Raw genomic sequence first — 25,039 nt, 5'->3', positions numbered from 1 at the left:
TGCATCTGAGACTGGGGCTGCCTCAGAGACCCCCAATGCAGGGCACCCTTGGGGACCCTTCCGTGCTCAGAGAAAGGACTGCACTTTCTAGGTGCTTGTTTGCAGAAAAGCTGCAGCTCCAGCCACCACCAGCCCAGTGAGATCCTGCTGCCCCAAACGGGGTAAGGATGGTCTTCCCATCTTGCGAGGGAGGAGTTTCTGTTGTCCCATGGAGGGGTCTTCCAGGTGAGGGAGGGGTGGTCCTCCCACCCTGTGAACAGGAGGCTCCTCTTGTCTCGTGGGGTTTCCTCCTGCTGAGGGAGGTGGCCCTCTAACCCGGTGAGGTAGTCTTCCTGCCTGGTGAGTAAGGCATCCTCCCCTGATGGGACGGTCCTCCTGGTCAGACCCTCTTAGGAGGAGGTGGGCTGCTGAGCCCCCTTGCTCTGACATTTGAGCCAGCCGTGTGAAGGGCTTGGACTCAGAAAACCCAGAATGTTTTCTTCCCATGCACCTGGGAGAGGGCCATTTCCCACTGTCGGTCGTTAAAGTCATCATTTATTAATGGCCACAGCTGTCCCTATAGATATGAATAAATAGTGTTCCACTACAATGCCCTAGTCTTGTAGGATCCTTGAAGACCTTAAAGGGATCTAGATAAGAGCCATCTCAGTCTGGCCTTTGACTGGAGCCCAGAGAGAGGAAATGATTTGCCTGTGTGAAGTTGCAAACCCAGATGCCCATGGGTTGACAGGTAGAGTAGCCAGGTGTAGGAAAAATGACGTCACCTCACCATCTGTCTTTTTGTTTCTCTTGTTTCAGCATCAGCCTGGATATCTTTAATCTCCATGTGCCTTGGTTTTTTCATGTATAAAACAGAGATAAGAATATTTGTCTCATAGATGTTTCTTTAATTTTTTTTTAAAATTGAGATACAATTCATACACTGCAAAATTTACCGTTAACAACGTCCGTACCACTGGCTTTTATATAGTCACAAGGTTGTGCACCATCACTGCTTTCTAATTCCAGAACATTCCATCACCCCAAGAAGAAACCCCAAACCCATTAGTAGACCCCCTCCATTCTTCCCCTCCCCCATCCCTGGCAGCCACCAATCTGTTTTCTGTCTCTACAGATTTGGAATTATACAATGTGTGGCTTCTTTCGCTTAGCATGACTTTTTCAAGGTTCATCCATGTTGTAGATGTGTCAGAATTTCATTCCTTTTTATGGCTGAATATTAGTCCATTATCTGGATATATCACCTTTTTTTATCCATTCATTAGTGGATGGACATTTGGGTTGTTTCCACTGTCTGGCTGTTATGAATAATGCTGCTATGAACATTCGTGTACAAGTTTTTGTACAGACATAGGTTTTCACTTTTCTTGAGTATATATACCTAGGAGTGGCCTCATGGCTTTCTTGGGAAGATTAAATGAGCCCTTAAAAGTACAACTCTTGGGACTTCCCTGGTGGTGCAGTGGTTAGGAATCCACCTGCCAATGCAGGGGACATGGGTTCAAGCCCTGGTGCGGGAAGATCCCACATGCCGCGGAGCAGCTAACCCCTGTGCCACAATTACTGAGCCTGTGCTCTAGAGCCCGCGAGCTACAACTGCTGAGCCCATGTGCCACAACTACTGAAGCCCGCGCGCCAAGAGCCCGTGCTCTGCAGCAAGAGAAGCCACCGCAATGAGAAGCCCGTGCACCGCAACGAAGAGTAGCCCCCGCTCGCCGCAACTAGAGAAAGCCCGCGTGCAGCAATGAAGACCCAACGCAGCCCAAAATAAATAAATAAATAAATTTATAAAAAAAGGAAAAAAAAAAAGTACAACCCTTAGGACAGTTCCCGGCAATAGCAAGTACTATGTGTGCTAGCTCTTACTATTACAAAACAGTACCTCAAGCCTTTGGCCTTGATGTTGGAGAGACAGCGATGCCATTTAACACTTATCGAGTGCTTACTGGGTTCCAGGCACCTGTCCTATTGGGTGGCTGCCCTTTTACAGGTGAGGAAACTGAGGCATAGAAGCAGTAATTGGCCCACGATCACACAGTGAGGGCATGGCAGGGCTCAGATATCAGTGAGCCTGGTGGGCGAGCTCCAGAGCCCTGACCCCATGCCTTCTGGAGGACCGGAGGTGCCGTGTCCCATGTCCCGTGTAAAGGGGCAGCTGAGCAGCAGTTCCCGTGTGGGAACACAAACCCAGTGTTGCCAGATCTCCTGACTTTTTAAAGATGTTTTCCAACAGCCGGAAACATGGAGTCTTGTGTATGAAATCACTCAATTTTTAAAAGTTGGCAACTCAGTCATATTTTTAACAGACACCGTGTTGGCCAAACAAAACACGTCTGTGGGCCAAGCCCGTGGGTTGCCAGTTTGCACACTCTGCCCTGTTGGGTGGGGAGGGGCGTCGCTGGGCCCCCGACCTTGACTGCGGGCATTTCTGGACCTTCCCTGGGGGTTTCGGGCTCATGTCTGTGCCAGTCGTGTTCCAGTCTGGCCCCTCACTGGCATGGTGGGCTTGGTGAGGGCCCCAGTGGCAGCTGGTCACTTGGGATCCCTGCCTCTTCCCCCCAGGGTCATGAAACCATGGCTTGCTCATAACGGGTGCTCGCTGTACAGCCCCTGCCGTTGACTTTAGGAGTTAACTACCTTTCTACAGCTGGAAGCCCCCTGGCGCATCAGGGCCTGGGATCTAGAGTCAATCTCTGGTTCCAACCCCAGCCCTGCCCCTTCCCAGCTGTGACCTTGGGCAAGTTGTTTAACCTCTTGGTGCCTCTGTTCTCTAATCTGTACATCCACAAAATGGGGCTAACCCATTATTTCAGGAATTAATACGTAGCTGGTGCTCAGGGTGCATGTGGAGCCCGGCTGGTTGCAGCAGCATAAAGCAGTGACGTGGGTGCAGGCTTGGGAGCCGGACTTCCTGGGTTCGAATTCCAGCTCTGCCACTCACCAGCAGCATAATCTCGGGGCCAGTGACTCTGCCTCCGTGTTTCAGTTTCCTCATCTGTCAAATAGGGGTAATAATAATACCTACGTTATGGGGTTGATGTAGCACGTAGGACAGTGCCTGGCACATGGCAGGAACCCAGTAACATCAGCCATCGTTAATATTACACACACACAAGCGCAGACAGACGTGCAGACAGATGCAGGAACCACCAAGGCTCTGCCATCTGGCAGAAACAGCGCGAAGGTGACTATTTCCGCGCGCGTTTCTCTGTGTGTTTACTGCAGGGAGTGATGTGAGCGTGTGATGCGCGAGCGTGAATCTGCATGTGGGCCTGAGCTCGTTAGCGGGGGTGCTATATTCTGCATAGGCATCGCCACGCATTAGTAGAGTGTGTACATTATGCGTGCATGTGCTCGCTCTATTTCCTTTTCCTCCAGAAATAAACCCATGCTGGGGTTCTTGGGCAGTGAACCCAGCCACCTGAGCAGCCAGTGACGTTTGAGCTGATTGGGGAGGGCAGGTGGCCACAGGTGGTCGGTGGATGGAGGAGTTGTTTGCTGCTCCTGAGGTCGGGATGTGGCAGGGAAAGTGTTGGGGGCGCTGAGGGCTGGGCTGTGGGCCGTGGGTATGACCCTGCCGGCCGTGGCCTTGGGGGAAGGCTCTGCGATTTGACTTTGACCCTTTGGGCAGTCAGCGCAGGTTTGGCAGGCCCAGCGGACTCTGAGTCTTTCTCTGCTTCTCCTCACCTTCCCTTTCTTCTCTGCGGCATATTGCAGGCACTAATTTAGGCAAAAGCCCCTTGGAGGCTAAGAAAAGCTGAAGCACGCAGAAGTAACAGAGCAGAATTTAGCTATCTGGAGAGGCAGCCTGGGCTACTGAATTTAGCCTCTTTTTCTCCCCCACCCCGTGTTCTTTTTCCCTGTTAAACTTCTCAGATTACCTTGCTGCCCACTGCCCTCCTAGTCCCATTGAGCCTGGGGGCTGTGGAGGCCTTTGTTCACCTCTTTTCTCTTTCATTCCTGGAAAACTTTCTGGGGAGGCCAGTGGGACTTCAGGCTGCTTTTGAAGAGGTGAAGGGGTGAGATTTTGGGTCATTTTCCTGTGCTGGTCTGAGGATGGATTCAATGACTTTTTCTTACTATTAGCTGATACATATCAAGCACTTCGGGTGTATCAAGCTGCGTCCTGGGCGTTCGACACCCGTGAGCTCGCTTAGTCCTCCTGACACCTTAATGGAGGTAATTCTTATTGTTCCATTTTACAGATGAGGGAACTGAGGCACAGAGAGGTTATGTCACTTGCCCAGGGCCCCACAGGGAGGACAGGTTGAACCAGGATGTGACCCAGCAGTGCGGTTCTAGGGCTCTGGCTCCTCAACACAGCACTGTGCTTCCTTTGTTGACGGGTTAATTCAGTATATTTTTTGAGCCCCTACTATGTGTGTGGCCCATTTTTCTCCTTCTTTCCTCCCTTTCACTTCATTCTTTTTCTCCTTCTTCCCTCCCTCCTGTTCATCCACCCATCCACCCATCCATATATCCATGTCCATCCTCCCTCCTATCCGTCCATCCACCCATCCATCCATCCATCCATCCATTAGTGTTTCCTAAGACTTACTGCAACATCAGTCTTATGATTTTTGTCATATTCATATACCGGCTACAACATGATTTATATAATATTTTTACTTAATCTGACCCTCCTTCCTTTTTTAAAACTTCAGTCTCCTCTTTTTTTTAAAATAGTTTTTAAATATATTTATTTATTTGGCTGTGCCAGGTCTTAGTTGCAGCATGCGGGATCTTTGATCTTTGTTGCGGCATGTGGGATCCCCAGTTGTGGCACGCAGGATCTTTTAGTTGTGTCATGCGGCTTCTTCGTTGTGGCATGCGAACTCTTAGTTGCGGCATGTGGGATCTAGTTCCCTGACCAGGGATCAAACTCGGGCCCCCCACACTGGGAGCGTGGAGCCCCTGCCACTGGACCACCAGGGAAGTCCCTAAAACTTCAGTCTGCTCTTAAGCAAGAGCGTTCATGACTCATGGATTTGATAGGATAGCCATAGTTATTAAGATCAAGATAAAAGTATTCTCGAGTGCTGCCCCTAGGTCGCCTCTCCCCAGCCTCGCTGGGCCCACTCGGAGAATCCTGTCACACGGTGAGACAGAGATCGCAGCTCGACGCCAGGCCCAGGGTGGCTGTGTGTCCTTCTGACCAGAACTTCCCAGCTGGAGGACAGTGGGGAGGGTGCCATGCTGTGGTAAAGAACTCTGGGAGGCCACCAGAGATCGCCTCTGGCTGGAGCGTTAGGGAGAGGTGACATTTGAGCTGGAACCCAACATAAGAGCTTAGATTTTGATTCTTCAAATATTTTTCTAGTTCCTGGTATGGAAGGACAGACAGTGAACAAATAAACAAGCAAATACACAGAGTGCCAGCTAGTGATAAATGCTAGTGAGGAAAACAAGGCAGAGACGGGGATAAAGGGTGCAGGGGTGGGAGTGAGTTGCTCTTCTTAGGTAGGCTGAGTGGGGATGGCTTCACAGAGGTAGTGACGTTTGAACAGGGGGCTTTAAGAAGTTAGCCATGGGAGCATCCAGGGAAAGCATTCCAGGCTGAGGGAACAGTAAGTGCAAAGGCTCTGGGGCAGGGGGGTCATGCTGGTGTGGTGAAGGCTCATGTGGCTGGAGCAGCTTGCACGGAGAGTGGCAGGAGGTGAGGGCTGGTGAGAATGTTGGACCTGATTCTCAGTGGGGTGGAAGCCACTAGAGCCCTTGGAGCCGAGGAGGGACATGATCTAAGACTCAGAGAGGCTGAGGCTGCTTGACTGGACAGCAGAGAAGTAACTGACAAGAACAGAGTGAAAGAGCAGAGGAGCTCTCAGCTGTTGAGGGCTGGAGTGCTCCATGCAGGCGTGGCTCTGGGAAAGGGGAGGGGTGGGCAGTTCCTGGCAGTGGACAGGTCAGCGTTTGGGGTGGCTGGGTGTGGGCTGGCTGATAGCCTGGCCCTGCCATGGACAGGCTGTGTGACCCTGGCAAGTGACTTATCCTTCTGCAGCTCAGTTTCCTTATCTGGAGCATGAGGATGATAACAATACCTACCTCTGAGGGTTTTGTGAGGATTAAATGAGATACTACATCAAAGTGCTTATGCCGGGCTTCCCTGGTGGCGCAGTGGTTGAGAGTCCGCCTGCCGATGCAGGGGACATGGGTTCGTGCCCTGGTCCGGAAAGATCCCACATGCCACGGAGCGGCTGGGCCCGTGAGCCATGGCCGCTGAGCCTGCGCGTCCGGAGCCTGTGCTCCGCAACGGGAGAGGCCACAACGGTGAGAGGCCCATGTACTGCAAAAAAAAAAAAAAAAAAAAAGTGCTTATGCCTTATGCTTGTGGCCGCTCAGCCCATCCTGAGCTCTCAGGAAGAGCTTCCTGTTGATATTCACCCCCTCCCCTCCCCCTCCTCCCCTCCTTCACCTTCCCTCTCCCTTCTCCCCCTCTTCTTCTTCTTTTCCTTCCCCTTCCCCCTCCTTTTCCAGAAAAGCACTGTGGTGAGGGCTAGAGTCAGGGACTGAGGCTCAGTAGGTTGTCCTGGCAGTGAAGGTGGATGGAGACATTGAGGAAGCCGTTGCTAGATTTCATCGTGAAGCTGGACACTTCACCCATGACACATAAAGGACTTGCTTCATTATGAATGGGTGGTTATTTGGAAAGAGTGGGCATAGCTGGACTTCTGAGTTCCTAGCTAAGGTCAGGGTTTTATTTAGTCAGTGGATGGTGGACTCTCTGTGTGAGTGACTGAAAAAGGAAACCAAACTGATTTAAACAAGACAGGAATGTAATAGCTCATGCAGCTGGGATGTCAGCTTCAGGTAGAGTTTCATCTAGGTGCTCAGTATTTGTCTCTGTTCCACTGCCCTTCCCATTGCCTTCATTCTCATGCCCTGTGTGGCTCAGGTGGAGGTCAGGTAACACCCCCTTAAGCTGCATTGGGGTGCTTTATTACGAAAAGGGGAAACAAGCTGATGGCAAAAGGCGAGATGCTTGAAAGAGGGGAGAGCCCTGTGTGAGGTGGGTGTGGGTGGGTCTTTGGGTCTAAGCCCAGTGTTCTGCAACTGCGATTTCTAAAGGATATTTGAGGACTGCTTTCACGACTCATTCTTGGATGAATTCACTTCACCCAGGTTACGTCATATCCTCAAACATCTGCCCTCCATGCTGCAAAAGGCTCTAGAACACTGCCTGCTTGGTCCTTGGGTGGTGGAGAGCAGGGCTTCATGGTGGGTGCAGTCTTAACAGTAAAATGTTCTTGGCTCACAGAGCACTTCCCAGGGGTCCTTTAAACACATCAAGTGAATTGCAAGTTCCATTTGGGTTTGCACACGACCTCTCGTGGTCCCCTCTCCAGCTGTAGAGGTTTGGGTCTGGGTGCGTTCACCGTGAAGCCTCTGGCAGTCCGCAAGTTTAGTCACCACGTTGGCAATTTTCTGAGTTTTTCTTTCCCTAGGTATTTGTGACTTCCCTAATTTTTAGGTTTCTTAAAAGCAAAGAAAATAAAACAAACCACAGTCGTATTTCCAGACCCCAGCATCTGGTGGCCACTTATAATTTGGGATGTTTGGGAGAAAAAAGTGTTTTGATCATTCTTCAAAATTAGACTTTAAAAATGTATCATTGGGTATTTCTATATTAAAAGTTTTTTTTTTCCTTTTAAAAACATTTTGCAACCAGGCTTCTTTAGAGATTTTCTTAGTCCTTCCCCTACTCTGCAGATCTGCTTATAAAATTCCTTGCAAAAATGGGTATTTCTTTTTTGCAAGAGGTTTTTTTTTTTTTTTTTTTTTTAACCTTTGTATAAATCTATAATGTTGTAAGCAGCAGAAAGAGGAAACGAACTAGAACAGTGCTCAGGTCTTTGAAGCAGTCTTTTGTGGACCCTGGTTGGCCAGAGGCTCTGCTGCCAGCGGGGATTTGGGCATCCGTTGCCCCTTCAAACACTTGTTACGTGTGACGTTTTGGAATCAGCCTTTTTTTTTTTTTTTTTTTTTAAAAAAAGGATCTTTATGATGCCTTTTAATAGAACTCATTGGAACCGTTTCACCTGGTTAGAAGATTGGTATGTTCAGAGGTGACGTGTAGTCCCGTGGGCTAGGCAAGCAGACGCAACTGTCAGTGTTTCCAGGGTTAAAAGAATTCTCTCTGTCCCTCTTCAGGACGCTGGTTCACTGCCCACCACCATGGGGGGGAAGGAGGGCGTCCTGAATGGCCTGCCCGGCTTTGCGAGACTTGCTGGCCACCAGTGAGGCCCAAGGAGTGAATCCCCAGAGAGTCATCAGCATGCTGTGCTCAAGGGGGTTTCTGAGAGGTGCCCGGAGTATGGGGTGGGGAGGGGGCTGGGAGGGTCATGGGTCATAGGCCAGAGATGCTCTGACCCAGCCCAGTGACCTCTTGCCCTTCCCACCCCTCCTCTTCCCACCCCTCCTCTCCCTCCCCTCCCCCACTCCCTTTCTTCTCTTTCTTTCCCCTCCCCCTCCCACCTCCCTCCTCCTCTCCCCGCCTCTCTCCCTGCGCTCCGCCTTCAGAATCCTTGCTCTTCACCCCTTGGCTCTCTGCCTCTTTGCATGTAATGTCTTGGGTCACAGGTGCTGGGGGTCTCTGTAGGATTGATTCCAGAAGGGGATTGGTTTGCTTCTTCTGAGGACACATGGATTTTAGATTTTTGTAGTTGTTGCTCATTTGTCCTGCAAAGGGGTCTCACCACTTGCCCTCCCCCTTCCAACATAGCACCAAGGTCCCTTTCCCAGGGAACTTTGTGCAAACCTAGATTCCTGGGTCTGCCGAGTGGCGCTGCCCTCCCCCCATCCTCCCCTCTGTCTAGGGGCACCCCAGGCACAGTCCTGCCTCACCCTCTTCCTGCTGCTAACACCCTCCCCCAGGATCCACCGAACCCTCCTCCTTTAGGCCTCTCAAATACCCTCTGCAGAGAGGCCCTCCCTGGCCGCCCTGTCTGAGAAAACCCGCCTTCCCCAGCTTTACCCTTCCGCGTAGCACCTCTCCTCTGGGTCCATCAGGATGTTTGTCGCCTGGTTGGGCATGTGTCTCCTTTGACTAGAAGGCAGCTCTGCGTTTCTCTTGTTCCTGCGACTCCATTGCCTGGCCCATGGTAGGAGGCTGATAAATATTTGTGGAAATAATTTGGGGGAATGTACTCAAACTTTTTTCTCCGACTGGGACATGGGGGGATCAAAAACCTCAGAGGTACACAGGCTTAAAGGGGGAAAGAAGAGGGGCCACTGGCCGGGGCTTATCGGAGGAGGTGAAATCTTGAAAGTTGGCCGTAAAAACCCAGAGAGGCTGGCCAGTTGGGAGGAGTCCTTGTGGCCGAGGGGCTGTGACCATGGGGTGAGAGGAGGAGCCCCCGAGTTTGTATCTCAGCGGTGGTTCCTGAGCTTGAAACTGGCTGGGACAGCTCTCCTGCCCTGGTGCCAGGCCCCCTGGAAGGGGTTTTGGGAGCCCTGGGTGGCGCAGTGGCTGGAGCTAAGCCTGAAGCCAGTTTCTTGGGGCAGAGTGGACAGCAGTGGAGGACGAGTGGCTCTTAGCGTCCTTTGCATTTTTGTGAATGAATCTTAATGGTGCTCCCTGGTGCTGTTAGCCCTCACTGATTACTGGTGGGGGGCTGTTACAGGAGACCCCAGGCAGGGTACTCACAGGCAGATCAACACTTCTTAAATCTATAAACTTTATTGAGATGTAATTTACGTAAAATAAAATGTACCCATTTAAAGGCATGCCTCTATCAGATTTCACCAGGCTGGGCCCACTGGCTACAGGCAGGGGAGCCGACAGCTGCTTTCTGCCCAGACAGCAGGGCAGGGAGGGGCTGCCGAGGGGTCAGATGGGTTCAGGAGACGCGCTGGGCACTTGTCACTCAAGGTTTCACACCCAAAGGTCCACTAGCCTTTCTCTTCTGGTGGGTTTGTGGTTCCCGTGAGCAAGTCAGCTTCTTGCCCCTGGTGACGAGGTTTCTCCAGGGAAGGCGGGGAGGCCTTTAGGTCCAGGAGGGCCCAGCAATCTGCATATCTAGGACAACCTCACTGTCCCAGAATGATTTGTACCAGGAAGAGGACTGTGACCAAGAATCCGCTGGAAATAGACCCTAACATAGCAATATTGGGAGTGGGGGGGTGAAGGGCTAGATGAGGACTTTACCTTGTGGAGGTATCCTAAAAATAAGTTGAATTTTATCCTTTCATTAATTAGGATGTAGGATTTAGGATACAGTAGCAACTTTGCATGAATTCTTAGATCAGTAAAGAGGGACTCAAGTGTTGGTTTTTTTTTTTGCGGTACGCGGGCCTCTCACTGTTGCGGCCTCTCCCGTTGCGGAGCACAGGCTCCGGACGCGCAGGCTCAGCGGCCATGGCTCACGGGCCCAGCCGCTCCACGGCATGTGGGATCTTCCCGGACCAGGGCACGAACCTGCGTCCCCTGCATCGGCAGGTGGACTCTCAACCACTGCGCCACCAGGGAAGCCCTGGTGTTGGTTTTTTTTTCTCCATTGGAGGATGCGTAATTTTTCTGATGAAATTAAATGGTCTGATGTGATGTCATTTCACATAAAGTTGCCGTTTTCAGTGTGATGGTAAAGACTATGACGGTAAAGAGTCATTCTGCAAAAGCATTAGAGCTGGTTTTCGGTGCTCACGCCTGCCTCCCTTTGATGGTCTGATCACCTCCTGGAACTCTGCTATCTTGTGTCCTTCCTTTCTGTGTGAAGTGGTCCACCTGCTAGGTCCTCATGTGTTTACAGCTTTGCCAGCACCATGTGCTGTTTGCCAACATCACTTTCATCGATGTCATGAAATCTAGCATCTCTTGCAAAACTTGCAGTTTCACTTTGCAACCGATTTGCTTTCATTTTGCCTCGTATTTTGACTGTGGCGTATTCGGGACAGCGGGAGCTGCAAAGATACGGAAGGGTTGCTAAGTAGAGTTTGCTGTTTGGGGGATAATTTTAGAAGTGGTCAGCTTGTTTGGAATATGTTGAAGACAGGGTGACCTTTCTCCCTGGGAGGACTTGGATGATGGGCGAATTGGAGTGGACCGTGGAGCATTTTAGGGTGTGTCTTTGTTGCGGAGAAGTTGCCGAGTGGTCCAGGGGACCAGTCTCATTCCTGAAACGAGCGGAGACGATTCAGGGGCAGTGCCCGGTTGCCGTGGGTTCCTGCTTTTCCTTCTGTGCCGCTGCTCAGTCTGTTTGCTGAATCCTTCTCTTCCTCCTGGCCTCTGATTGTCGGGGTTTGCCAGGCTCAGCCCGTGGACCTCTTTCCATCCCAGTACTCTCATCTCTCCTGTGGATTTCACAGTCGTGTGGCTACTGCCTCCTTACTGTTGCCACGCACGTGGATATCTTATAACATCTTATGCTAAACCTGTATCAAACCGAGTTCCTCATCTTGCCGGTGAAACCAGCTCCCCTCTGTCTTTCTATCCCAGTTAATGTCAGCTCCATCCTTCCAGGTGCTGAGGCCACAACACTCCCAGGGGTTGTGAATACCAGGAGAGGGGTTTCACTGGGGTCCATCTCAGAAGCTGCTAACCTCATGGCTCTCTTGAGCAACGTTGCTGTGAACCTTGCTGAAACACCTCCTGGTGCCTATGTGCCGGAGGAGTGGAGGTGCTGGGTTGTGAGGCCCCCTTTGCTTGTTTTTCTCTTATTAATGTATCTTGGAGCTTGTTCTACTATCAGTACATAAAGAGCTTCCTCATTCTTTTTCACAGCTGCACAGTTTTCTGTGTCTTAAATGGACCATCATCTGTTTAGAACTGTTTAAATTGTCCTGTAGTTAATATCCTTTTTAACAGCATTTCTGTGCCTGTGTATGAGGATGTCGCCACTAGGAACTGGGCTGGGTCACCTTCAGCTGTCAACAGGAGATCATTGCTCTGCCCTGCATCCTTGCCTTGCAGAGTTCTGATGCTCATGGAAAGTGCTGTAGGCGAAGTGGGATGTGACTGTGCCTGTGTTCAATTTGAATTTCCGCTTCCTCTCCTAAATCATAGATGAAATGTACCTGTCCTTTAGCCCCTGTATGTGTTGATGGAATGAGAAGATTAACAACACCCAGCATTAGTGGACTGTAGCTTTCATAGCAACTTCGTAGCCAGGCACTTGCATCTGAGCTTCCTGATAACCCCTGAAGGTTGACCCCTGCCCCATTTTCAGAAGAAGAAGGGGAGTCCCTTATCCAGGATCCCCCAGTGAGTTTGTAGCAAGGCCTGGGTTTGAACCCAGATCTTGTTTGTAGCCCACTGCCCTTTTTGCTCCATCCTCTAAGTCTGGCCATAAAAAGCCAGTTGAGAGGATGGGGCTGGGGAACCCGACTTGGGGATTCTTCTCTGCACAAGTTCAGAGAGTTCTGTCTTGGGCCTCCTTGGGGAGGAATGGTGGTGTCAGCCATAGACCAGTGTATTAGTCTGCTCAGGCTGCTATGACAAAACACACAGGCTGGTGGCTTAAACAAGACGTCTGTTTTCTCAGTCTGGAGTCTGGGAAGTCCAAGATCAAAGGGTGCACAGGCTGGTTCTTGGTGAGGGCTCTTTTCCTGGTTTGTAGCTGGCTGCCTTTAGGCTGTGTCCTCAGCTGGCAAAGAGAGAGCTCCGTTGTCCCTTCCTCTTATAAGGGCACTAAACCTATGTTGAGGACCCCACCCTCACGGCCCTATCTAAACCTAGTTACCTCCGAGTGCCCCTCCTCTAGATACCATCACACTGGGGAGTAGGACTTCAGCAAATGAATTGGGGGGCAAGACAGAAACATTCAGTCCCTAACAACCAGGATTGCAAACCTGTGGTTTCTCGGGCTGCATTTGTTGTGTAGATGTGCGTTATTTGGCCAGTAGATGATTTAGCTTGGTCAGCACAGGGTTTTTGTTTTTTTTTATATCTTAAAATTTTTTTTTTTAATATCTGTATTGGAGTATAATTGCTTTACAATGGTGTGTTAGTTTCTGCTGTATAACAAAGTGAATCAGCTATACATATACATATATACCCATATCCCCTCCCTCTTGCATCTCCCTCCCACCCTCCCTATCCCACCCCTCTAGGTGGTCACAGAGCACTGAGCGGATCTCCCGGTGTTATGTGGCTGCTTCCCACTAGCTATGTGTTTTACATTTGGTAGTGTATATATGTCCATGCCACTCTCTCACTTTGTCCCAGCTTACCCGTCCCCCTCCCTGTGTCCTCAAGTCCATCCTCTATGTCTGTGTCTTTATTCCTGTCCTGCCCCTAGGTTCTTCAGAACCATTCTTTTTTGTTTCTTAGATTCCATATTTGAGCACAGGGTTTTTTAAACTTTTGATTTTGAGATAATTTTAGATGTCTAGCAAAGTTGCAAATATAGTAGAGTTCCTGTATATCCTTCACCCAACATCCTCTTATGTTAACATTTTATATAAATGTAGTGCAATAAGCAAACCTAAGAAATCAGTCTTGATATAGTACTGTTAACTAAACTACAGAATTTATTTGGATTGCACTCGTTTTCCTCCTGATGTCTTTTTTCTTTCCAGGATCCAAGCCAGGTCACCATGTTGTAGTTACATATCAGGTCTCCTTAGTCTCCTCCTAATCTGTGACAGTTCCCCAGTCTTTCCTTATCTTCATGATCTTGACACTCTTGAAGAGTACTGGCCAGGTGTTCTGTAGATTGTCCCTCATTTGGGTTTGAGGTGGTGCATTATTGGGAGGAATACCTCAGGGTGATGTGTCCTTCTCAGTACATCCTATCAGAGGCACATGGTGTCAGTATTTACTGCTGCTGATGTTAACCTGATCACTTGGCTAAGATGCTGAAAGTCAGGATTCTCCAAGGCAGTTACTATCTTTTCCTTTGTAACGGCTGGGTATTTTGGGGGAAGATCGAGACTATGGAGATATCCAAATTAGCTTAAAGTTTCACCCACAAAGTTTAGCGTCCATCCGTGTATCTTGCCTGTGTCGGTTCTTACTGGAGTGTTCTAATGGTGACTTTTTATTTCCTTCCTTCCTTCTGCTTTTATTAACTGGAGCTCTTCTGGAAGGAAGAATTCTCCCCTGTTTACTTATTTATTCATTCAGTTATTTATATCAGTATGGGCTCATACACCAGTGCTGTCATTATTTATTCTGTTCAAATTGTTTCGACTTTGGCCATTGGGAGTTCTCTCTGGTTGGCCCCTGTGCTCTCTTAATATGCCTCCATCCTTTTCTTTTTTCTTTCTCTTTCTTTTGAGCATTTCTTTACTTGGTACCGTGTGATATTCCAGGTTCATCTTGCATTTCCCCTATTAAGATAGGGCTAAGGCTAAGGCCCTGGAATCAACTGCTATCCAAGGAGCTCTGGTTCCTTTTATTGGAAGATGGTATTTAGAAACCGAGGTCTGGGGGCCAGGTGTGCTTGTTGCTGCTCTGACTGCATGTCACTGCTTCTGGGCCCTGTTGGTGGATAGAGCTAGGAAATGTACATATATGTGCTATTCACACATGTGCACACATCTATATTTCTATAGGATTCTCTCTGTATATAGTCATCCCTTGGTATCCAGGAGGCATTGAGTCCAGGACCCCTGCAGATAGCAAAATCCGAGGATGCTGAAATCCCTTATATGAAACGTCATAGTATTTGTGTGTAACCTATGCACATCCTCCCATATACTTTAAATCATCTCTAGGTTACTTATAATACCTAATACAATGTAAATGCTATGTAAATAGTTGGCAGTGCGTGGCAAATTCAAGTTTTGCTTTTTAGAATTTTCTGGAATTTTGGGAGAATATTTTTGATCCATAGTTGGTTGAATCCCCAGATGCAGAACCTGTGGCAATGGAGGAGCCACTGTACATTAAAAAAAACCCCTCCAAGTTCGTATTGATACCCAATGCAAGACTTTTGAAGATTTAATTTAAAAAACTTATATACAATAAAAATGACTTTGTGGGGGTATAGAGTTTTATGAGTTTTAACACACTTAGAGAGTCATGTTACTACTGGATACAGAACAGTTCCGTCACCACCAAAAAGCTCTCTCGTGCTGCCACCCAGAGGTCACGCCCTCCACACACCTACAACCCTTGAAAAACACTCATCTGGTTTCTATCCCTATAGTTTTGCCTTTTCCAGAACGTATATCTTCCTTATAAACGGAAGCACACAGCACGTAGCATTTTAAGACTGGCTTCTTTCACTTAACATAAGGCCTCTGAGATTCATCCATGGTGCTGTGTGTTTCCAGAGTTTGTTCCTTTTCATTGCTGCGTCGTGTTCCATTGTTTGGATATGTCCATCTGTCGAAGGACATATTGTTGGTTTCCAGTTTTTGACACTTATAAATAGAGCTGCTATAAACATTTGTGTACAGGTTTTGATGTGAACGGAAGTCTTCATTTCTCAAGGGTGAATGCCCAGGAGTGGGGCTATATGCTAAGTGGGTGTTTATGAGAAACTGCTAAACTGTTTTCCAAAGTTGCTGTGCCATTTCACATTCCCAATGGCAGCATCTGAGAGGTCCTGTGGTTTTACATCCTCGTCAGCACTTGGTATTGTCAGGTTTTTGGTTTCTTTTTCTTTAAGCCATTCCCATAGAAGATAGTTATTGTGGTTTTAATAAGAAGATCTTATTAAATAAGATCTTATTGTGGTTTTAATCTGCATTTCCCTAATGGCTAATGATGTTGAATATCTTTTCATGTGCAAATATACCATCCATATATCCTCTTTGGGGACGTGTACCCATTTTTTGGGGGGGGTTGTTTGTTTTCTTACTGTAGAATTTAGAGTTATATTCTGGATACAGATCTTTTGTCAGACAAGGTCATTTGCAAATGTTTTCTCCCAGTCTGTAGCTTGTTTCTTCATTCTCTTAACAGTATCTTTGGCATAGCAAACGTTTTAAATTTTAATGTATCATTTATTTTCTTTTATAGATCTTGCTTTTAATGTCATATCTAAGAACTTTTTGCTTGACCTCGGGGCACAAAGATTTTCTCTTATGTCCTCTTATAAAAGTTCTGTAGTTTTACATTTTGATTCCCCTGATCCATTTTGAGTTAACTTTCATATAAAGTGTGTAGCTTAGGTTGAGATTCATTAATTTGCATATAATGTCAGTTGTTCCAGCACCATCTGTTGAAAAGACTGTCCCTTCTGCATTGAATTGTCTTTGCACCTTCATCAAAAATCAAATGGTCGTATTTGTGTGGGTCTGTTTTTGGACTGTATTCCATTCCTTTGATCTGTGTGTCTGAACTTCACCAGTACCGTACTGTCTTGACAACTGTAACTTTATAGTAATTCTCAAAAGTTAGGTAGTGTGAACCCTCCAACATTGTTCTTCTTTTTCAAAATTGTTTCGGCTATTCTAGTTTCTTTGCCTTTCCATGTACATTTTATTTTTTTAGTTTATTTTTTTGAAAATTTATTTATTTTAATTATTTTTGGCTGCATTGGGTCTTCGTTGCTGCGCGCGGGCTTTCTCTAGTTGCTGCAAGGGGGGGCTTCTCTTCATTGCAGTGCGTGGGCTTCTCCTTGCGGTGGCTTCTCTTGTTGCCGAGCACGGACTCTAGGCACGCGGGCTCAGTAGTTTTGGTGCACGGTCTTAGTTGCTCCGAGGCATGCAGGATCTTCCCGGACAAGGGCTCGAACCCGTGTCCCCTGCATTGGCAGGCGGATTCTTAACCACTGCGCCACCAGGGAAGCCCCGTTTTAGATTTAGCTAGCACAGCGTTTTAAAAGTTGGAAAAATTGTTACAAATATGTAGATTTCCAATTTCTCTTGGAAACCAGAGAGATCTGCCTCTATTTCTGCCTGGTGACAGCTGATTGGAGCGGAGTAGCAGCCGCCCTTTTAGATGAGCATCTGCTGTCCAGTTTGCCACAGTCCCTACCCTCCCTTTTGTCCTTCACCTGGCCAGCTTCACTCGTGCACTCTTCTTTCATGGCTTCTGGTATTTGCGGTCCCTGGTGTAGACTTCTTGGGCACCTCTGGCTGTGGGATCTGACCTACTGGTAATCCTGCTGCTGCTGATGGAGCAACAGAAGTTCCTCTCAGAGCTTTGTTTTTGGTGCTATTCTGAGCCCCTGGTCCATGATCTCTCCTCAGATCTTTGCCGCTATAGGGTACGACTCTCATTATGCCCATTTTACAGATGTGGAAGCTGAGTCTCAGAGAGGTAGGTGAGGCTGCTGGCCCCAGGCCATAACAGCTTGGGTTTGCTGTGACCTCAAGGCTATGTTACATCAGAGTTCGTTTTTTGTGGTTCTGGCTGCCTGGAAGCTGAGGGCGGAGACCTCGTCAGCATCTCGGTTCTCACTTCCCCACCCGGCTCTACACTGTCAAGGTTTGTTCTCAGATATTTGTAACGTGACATTAAGAGGCCATTCGTTTCCTCATAACAGCTATCTGTAGATAATTCTGGGTGGCAGGAGTGGGATGAATATCCAGCCTAGTGGCCAGCCCCGAGGGACACTTGGGTTAGCAGCCTTCTGCGTGGTTTCTTGAGGTTGGGGTCCACTGAAAGTATAATGGTGGGGTGTGGCCAGGGTCCCTGGGCCTCAGGCTGGGCTGGAATCAGGAGAGTCAGAGAACTGGGGACTTGGAGGCTTGTCCAAATTCAGACCCAGATTGTGATTATCGAACACCTGATAAGCGCCTAGTGTCGTCTGGCAGGTTTCGGTGTCCGAATGCCGGCATTTTTGCTGCAGTTTCACCACTTCTTAGTGAACCTTCTTAGGCAGGTTCTTTACCTCCCTGGGCCTCAGTTTGCTCCTCTGTAAAAAGGGCTGTTCATAACGGCCACCTCGCAAGTTTGTGAGGGTAAAGTGAGCCAATGCAGTCGAGTGCTTAGAAGAGTGCTTGGACCATACAACATGCTCAGTAAACATTAGCAACTATTATTACCATCATTATTAATGCTGTAGAAAGACTTGCTGACTGGACTAGTGGGTGAGAGAAGCACCCCAGGCCCTTTACACACCAGAGACAGGATGGTGGCATGGGTGAGAGGCCTGGCGTGGAGGTCAGCCTCGCTGACGCTGCCCCTTCCTGTTTGCGTGTGATGCTGTCCCTCTCTGTGCCTCAGTGTTCTCATCTGTGAAATAGGATTAATCAGAATACCACCTACCTCAGGAGAATTAAATGAGATAGCGGCACATAAAATACTTAGCCCGGAGCCTGGCACACAGGCAGTGCTCCCTATAAATGCTTGCTGTTCTTACTTGTATTTATTAATGCTGAATTCTCACACGTCCCCATGGGGTAGGTGTTGGTCTTCCTTCTGGAGAGAAGCGAAGTGAACCACTCTGGGATCCAGTGCTAGGCAGGATCCTTCACTGAGTGAAGCCTGGGCCTCCAGTCCTGCAAGCCATGCCTGCTGGCTTTTCTGAGGGCCCAGGAGTCACGCTGCTTTAGAGAGGAGCCTGGGAACCCTCCCTTCCCCATTGACTCCCCCTCTGAAGCAGTGCCCAGCCTCAGGCCCCAGCTGCCGGTTGCCATGGAGTCCGGCTGCCATTCCAGTGCACCGTTGCTAGGCAGGCTCCTGGTTGCCAGGCACCACCTCCTAGGACACCTTAGCTCTCAGAGAGCCTATTTCAGGCTGTCTGAGGGGGGTTGGGTCCCTGGGGATCCAGCATTTCTGTTACACACTGGAACCTGGGAGGTTTGTTCTAGGGGGCAAAGGGGTCAGAGCAGCTGTGAGGCTGGGGTCTGGGATGCCCCAGCCTCCAGTGCCAGTGTCTCAGCATGTTCCTCATTGGGCCCCTACAGGAGGCTGGGCAGGCCTTGCATCTCTGTTTTACAGATGGGGACAAATGAGGCTTGTGGCAGGGAGGGGAGGGCCCCAAGGGGGCCGCCGAGTCCTCTGCACTGTCCTAGGGGAAACGGGGCATTACTCACCCCCCGACACTGAGGAGTAGGGTCTTTCCCCTGCTTGTCCAAGGTGCTGGGTGACCTTCTTCCTCAGGGCCTCGCCCATCATGCTTAGAACACAGTCCATCTCCTGAGCCTGCATGGTCCGGCTCCTGCTTACCCTTCTGCCTGAGTCCATGACCCATCCCCGCCTAGATCACCTTGCCTAGTCCTTCTACTTACCTGTTTGCTCTGCTCCAGCCACAGTGGTTTCCTTGCTGTTCCTCAGACACACCAGGCAGGCCCCTGCCTCAGGGCCTTTGCACTTGCTGTCCCTACTGCCTGGGCCATGCTCTCCCCTGGTATCCCATGGCTCACTCCCTCATTTCCTCAGGGTCTCAACTGGATGTCCCCTGATCAGGGAGGCCTTCCCTGGCCACTGCATTTAAAATAGCACCCATCCCCCCGCTTTATATCTCCCTTTGCTGCTGAGTTTTCTTTGTAATGCTTAGTGTATTGTTGTTTATTGCCTGTGCTTCATCCATCAGCTCTCTGACAGTGGGAGCATCCTCTTTTGTTTACTGTTCTATCCCCAGGGCCCAAAACAGTGCCTGGCCCTTAGTAGGTGCTAAATGTGTTATTTGCTGAGTGAGTGCATGAATGACTTCGTAGGGTTATCAAGGATGCAGAAACAGTGTGTTCTGGGCTGCAGAGTGGGTGTGAGTGAGAGTGTGGCAGCTGGCTTGCAGAGGAGCTGGCCCGTGGGCATCCCGTGTCCCCAAAGCTGAGAAGACATTGGGTTCTGGTTGCCCGCCGACCGGTCCCCCTCCTCTTCCCCAAAGGGCAGTGGCCCCTGCTGCCCTGCACAGCAGTTTAAGACCAAATTCAGCCTCACTGGGAAAAACGCCCCAGCCCCAAGGAAGCTGTGCATTTTCAGAGAGTCCCATTTTGAACTGACGGAAAATCCCAGCAGGACCTGCCAGGGCCGCGGGGGGCGGGAGGCTCCCCTGGAGCCAGTGGTCCCGGCTGTGGTTTTAGCCCTGCAGGTCCTGCAGCCTCCCTGACAAAGGAGCTTTCACTGAGGCTAGGGGGAGGCATGCCGTGTGGCAGGGCAGGGGGATGGCAACCCTCTCTGGGTTTCCAGAGCTTCACACCGCCCCCCGCTCCGCAAGCAGGGACAATCACCCCCTTTCAGAAATGAGGAAACTGAAGCCTAGAGGGGTGAAGTTGCCAGTTCAAGGCCACACAACAAGAAAGAGGCGAGTCTGGGATTTGACCTCACTCTGTCTGACCCCACAGCTCAGCCACAGAAGCCATGTTGCCTTCGTTCTTGGACTCTTTCCCCACCGGGTGAGAAGTGGGAGGTGAAGCGATGGGGAAAGTGGAGAACACACGGAGGTAGCGGCTTTCACCGCCTCCCTTGCGTCCCCGGCTCCTCAACCCTCTTGCTTTAGCTCTGATTGTGCCTCTTCCAGGCAGCCTTCCCTGAATGCCCCTGCCTGGGTCACCTCTCCCAGTCCTGCTTCCTGGCACTCAGCACGATTGCCGTTGAGTCCACACTGTGCAATGTTTTGCTGACCATCTGTCTCTCTTGCCAGACTGGCTTGCATGACAGACACTTAAAATGTCCCCAATTCAACTCTTGTTCTGCGTGCTCCCCCCACGCCCAAACCACAGTATTTCCTGTCTCAGTTAGAGTGACCTCCATCCTGCCCGTGTCTCAGGCCAGACACCAGGGAGTCAGCCTCCTCTCACCTCTCACATCCCATCCATTAGCACAATCCTATGGGATCTGCCTTCAAAGTACATCTAGAATCTGACCGTTTCTCCCACCCCCACATCACCACCCTGGTCGAGTCCACCATCATCTTCCACCTGGACTCATGCCGGCGCCCCCCTCCCTGGGCTCCCTTTGTCCGCCCCACCCCCTGACAACTGCAGTCCACCAGGATGAGAAGCTTGAACTTAATCATTATGAGGGACATTTGTGGAGCACATGCTGTGTGTTGGGCCCTGGGCCAGTTAGCGCTTTACAGATATTCTCTTATTTAGATCGTCATCGTAGCCCTGGCGCGTAGGCACCATTTGACTCGTTTTATAGATGAGTAAAACCGAGGCCACTGAAGGTAGTGAGTGACCTGCCTATGGACACAGTCTCTGAGTAGACTTGTTCGATTTCTCCAGACAGCTTCTCCAGCTGCCCTGGCGTGCTGCCACGTGGTCAGCCCTGGCTGGACGATGGTGGCCAGATGAGCCCTCGGCCAGTCCGAGCAGCCTCTTCCTCTTTCCTCAGTAGGTGTGAAATGATTTGTGTTGCTGTCACCATTCCTCCCTGTGGGAGGCTGACTTCCTTTTTAGCTTGATGTGGCGGGAAGTTCCGCAAAGAGAAAAAGGGAACTGGGATGTCTGTGCGGAGCTGAGTACAGGATTCTGGGTCTGTGTCGCCTGGCTTGTGGCTGGTGGTCAGGGTGAGATTTGGGGCACTGGGGCGCTCTTCTCCAGGGGCACCGCCTCGCCCGCTGCCGTCTCTGCAGACTCATGCCTTCCTTCAGTCATTATGTTCTCTGCCGTCCTGAGGACTTGGCCCCAGGCCCTGGGCCACGGGCTTGGGCATCTCTTCAGCAGGCAGAGTCCAGCCATACCCACGGATACATGTCACCCAGTGTCGCAGGGACCAGGGCTGGCTTGTCGCCAGGAATGGCTCTGCCACCGGTTGTAGACGGATGATCTCTTGTCCCTTCTCGGGGGTGTGGGTGCCCTGCCAGGCCATCTCCTGTGCCACCTGAGAAACCCAGCCAGCTTCCTAGAACCCTGATTTTGCTCAACAGTGTGGTTGGACGATCATTTTTTTTCCATTTATTTAATTTTTATTGGAGTGTAGTTGCTTTACAGTGTTGTGTTGGTTTCTACCGTACAGCAAAGTGAATCAGCTGTACTTATTGGCAAAGCAGAAACAGAGGCACAGATGTAGAGAACAAACGTATGGATACCAAGGGGGAAGTGGGGGGTGGGGTGGGATGAATTGGGAGATTGGGATTGACATATATACACCATTGACACTATGTATAAAATAGATAACTAATGAGAACCTGCTGAATAGCGCAGGGAGCTCTACTCAATACTCTGTCGTGACCTCAATGGGAAGGAAATCCAAAAAAGTGGACAAATCATTTTTATAGGAAAATTGAGTACAGGTGATGATGATGGTGATGAAACATGCTTACTGAGTGCTCACTGCAGGCCAGTACGTGGTCGTCAGCCCCAGCCCACAGGGTTGTGGTGAGGGTCACAGGAATTCACGTGGGTGAATCACTCAGAACTGCATCCAGCATAAAGTCAGTTTCCAGAGAGCGTTAGCCACGGACACTTCGCTCTCTGGGCCTCGGTTCCTCCTCTGTAAGGTGGTGGGGCTGCACCTCTGATAAGGCTCTTACCTTGTGGCCTTGGGCGTCATTTGGGGGCAGTAAATTGGTGCAAACTCTTTGGTGAAACATTTAGCAGAGTTTGCAGGAACCTCCCAAACATGATGCCCTGGGATCCCTGGATCGCACACTGCAAATGGAGTCCGAGAAAAAGTCCTAAGCATGGGGGAAACTCCCAGACGCTTCTGTGCCTCAATGTTCATCAGAGCACCGTGTGTGAGAACTCAGCGTTGGAAACACCTAAATGTCCCCAAATGGGGAAATGGTAAGGTGACCAGGCACGCCCCCTTCTCTAGCTGCCGCAGACCAAGGAGAAGGTGACACGCCTGATTATGTACAGCCTGTGATGGCATCTGTGCTTTCAAAAGTGCACAGAAGGAACCATTGAAAGTGACACACCAAAGTGTTAGTGGTGGGTGTGGTTGGAATGCATGATTTCCAGTTTTCTTATTGTGATTTTATTAAGTTTCGCCTTGAAAGGCAACTGTATACATTCAAACCAGAAGATTAGACTCAACCAGCGCTTCCTAAACTTCAGTGCCTGCCCCAGGCACCTGGGAAAGTGTATTACGAATGCAGATGCCCGGGCTCCACCCATCCTACTGCATTGGAGCCTGTGAGTAGAGGTGCCCAGGAATCGGCTTAGTCTGAGTTTGTCTGTTTGTCAGGATCCTCTGTGTCCTCCTCCTCTGAGCAGCCCTCCTTGACTGCCTGCCTGCTCCTGAGTTCCCCATGCTCCCTTGATCCCTGCAGGGTATCTGGGAGCTTCTACAAAGGTACAAGTTCCCTGGCTTTCCCATATCTCTTGAATCAGATTAGCACTTCCTGGACAAATGTGTCTTTTGAAAAGCTCCCTGGGTCATTTTTACACCACCCTTTGGACATCAGACCCCCTGACCTAGGGATTGCCCCCACTTGGCTTTTAAAACCAGACTTCTAGTTGTGCCTTAATTTTAAGTTGTAGAGATAGCACATGCTCATAACATTGAAAAGGATTGAAATGAGGCAGAAAATTATAGGAAAGTCAATCTTGTGATAAGCCTCTGGTTTACCTCCTTGTGCTTATAAGCAATTTATTGGTCATGTACTATGTACCAGGTGCTGGGAATGCTGCAGTGCACAAGACAGACAAAAGCCCTCATCCCCACTGAGTTTACAGTGAAGCTAGACCACGAAGATATTAAGGAAGAAAAGCCTGTAGGGTTAGTAGGAAGTGCTGTGGAAAAAAATGAAGCAAGGTAAGGGCAGTGGGGTACTGGGACGGAGTGGTCAGGGTGGGCCTCCCTGAGGAGGAGATGTGGAGATGTTTGAGCAAAGACCTGAAGGAGGAGAGGAAATGAGTGTGTGGCTACCTGGGGACAGGTGTTCCAGGCAGAGGGGACAGCCAGTGCAAAGGCGCTGTGGCGGGAGCCTGCTGGATATGTTCCTGGAACATCATGGGGGCCCGTGTGGGAGGAGAGGAGGGAGAAGGAAGTCAGAGGGGTTAGGAAGCGAAGTTGTGTCAGGCCTTGAAGGCTGCCGTTGGGAGTGTGGTTTTATTCTGAGAGTGGTAGGCGCTGTGGGAGGGTTTTAAACAGGGAAGCACCATGCAGTGGCTTGTGATAGACTGTGATGCACGGGGTGTGCCCACAGCTGGGGCTCCTGGAGGTGCCCCCTTAGTAACTGTACAGCAAACGTTTGTGGATGTCTCTCTGCCCATGGTGGGTGGGGGACACCCGTCAAATACCTGGATTGGATCCTCCTACAGTATTCAAGGCACTTCTCATTCAGTGGGGACCCCTCCCTGCTCCCAGCTCCCCCCTCCCCTGCACGACAACCCTGATCTTTTTGCTTCAGAACCTCAGAGCAGACCGTCTTCCTGTTCTTGCATCTTCTCAGAAGCTGGGCCGCGGGGGGCAGTGAAGGGGTGTGTGTGGAGGGCGGCTTGTCTGTTTGGCAACAGGCCCCACCGAAGCCAGGGCCGCGTGCGTGAGGGCCCGGTCTGCCTGAAGCCAGAGGGACGTGTTGGCTGCCAGAGCCTGGGAGACCCACGTGTGGGCAGGTGGATGAACCAGGGTGGATGGGAACAGTCTCCTTTCCATCCGTTTGCTGGAAAAAAAGTGTTTGGAATAATTTTTAGAGCAGTATAATTACATCCATTAAAGTACACAGTCTTAAGTGCACATCTCCATGGCTTTTTACTTGTGCGTCACCAAGTGAAGTTCTAGAACGTGTGCTCACCCCAGAGGACACTTCATGCCCCTTGCCAGTCAGCACCTGGAGAGAAAAAGTTATGTCTTTGGTTTTTTGATGAGAAAAATAACCATTTTGGCAACCTCTGTCATCAAAGATGCATTTTGCCAGTTTGTTGGCTTTTGTAGAAGTGCATTCCCACAGGATACACCCTTCTGTGTCTGGCTTCTTTGACTCGGGCAGTGTTTTTAGGACACACCCATGTCGTCATGTGTGTCAGCAGTTTTTCTTCTGATTGCGGAGTTGTATTCCACTGTGTGAACGCACTACAATTTGTGATCCATTCGCCTGTTGATGGACATCTGTGATTTTTTAAAATCTGAGTTTTTATTGTGTTCTCTTCCCCGTGCTAAGCACTTTATGTTATACGTAATGTTTCCTTTAATCCTCCAAAGAAACCTAAGAGAAAGAGGCTCTTATTTATCCTGTAGAAACGAAGGCTCAGGGGCTTATGTAACTTCCCTTCCTTTCTTCTCTTAAATATTTTTTCAGCCTCTTATATCTGCCTTGTACCAGTCTAAGTGCCGTGGAGACGGTAGTGAACCAGACACACAGAAATCCCA

At 49.7% G+C, this 25,039-nt stretch overlaps 1 protein-coding gene across 2 annotated transcripts in view; it reads left to right on the top strand.

Annotated features, from left to right (window-relative positions):
* PREX1 (phosphatidylinositol-3,4,5-trisphosphate dependent Rac exchange factor 1) overlaps positions 1-25,039 on the top strand; it is a 197,278-nt gene that overhangs the window by 37,172 nt on the left and 135,067 nt on the right. The window lies entirely within an intron of this gene.

This window comes from Pseudorca crassidens, chromosome 15 (genome assembly GCF_039906515.1).
Source record: "Pseudorca crassidens isolate mPseCra1 chromosome 15, mPseCra1.hap1, whole genome shotgun sequence".
Classification (NCBI taxonomy): domain Eukaryota; kingdom Metazoa; phylum Chordata; class Mammalia; order Artiodactyla; family Delphinidae; genus Pseudorca; species Pseudorca crassidens.
This window is presented reverse-complemented; position numbering and strand designations above follow the sequence as displayed.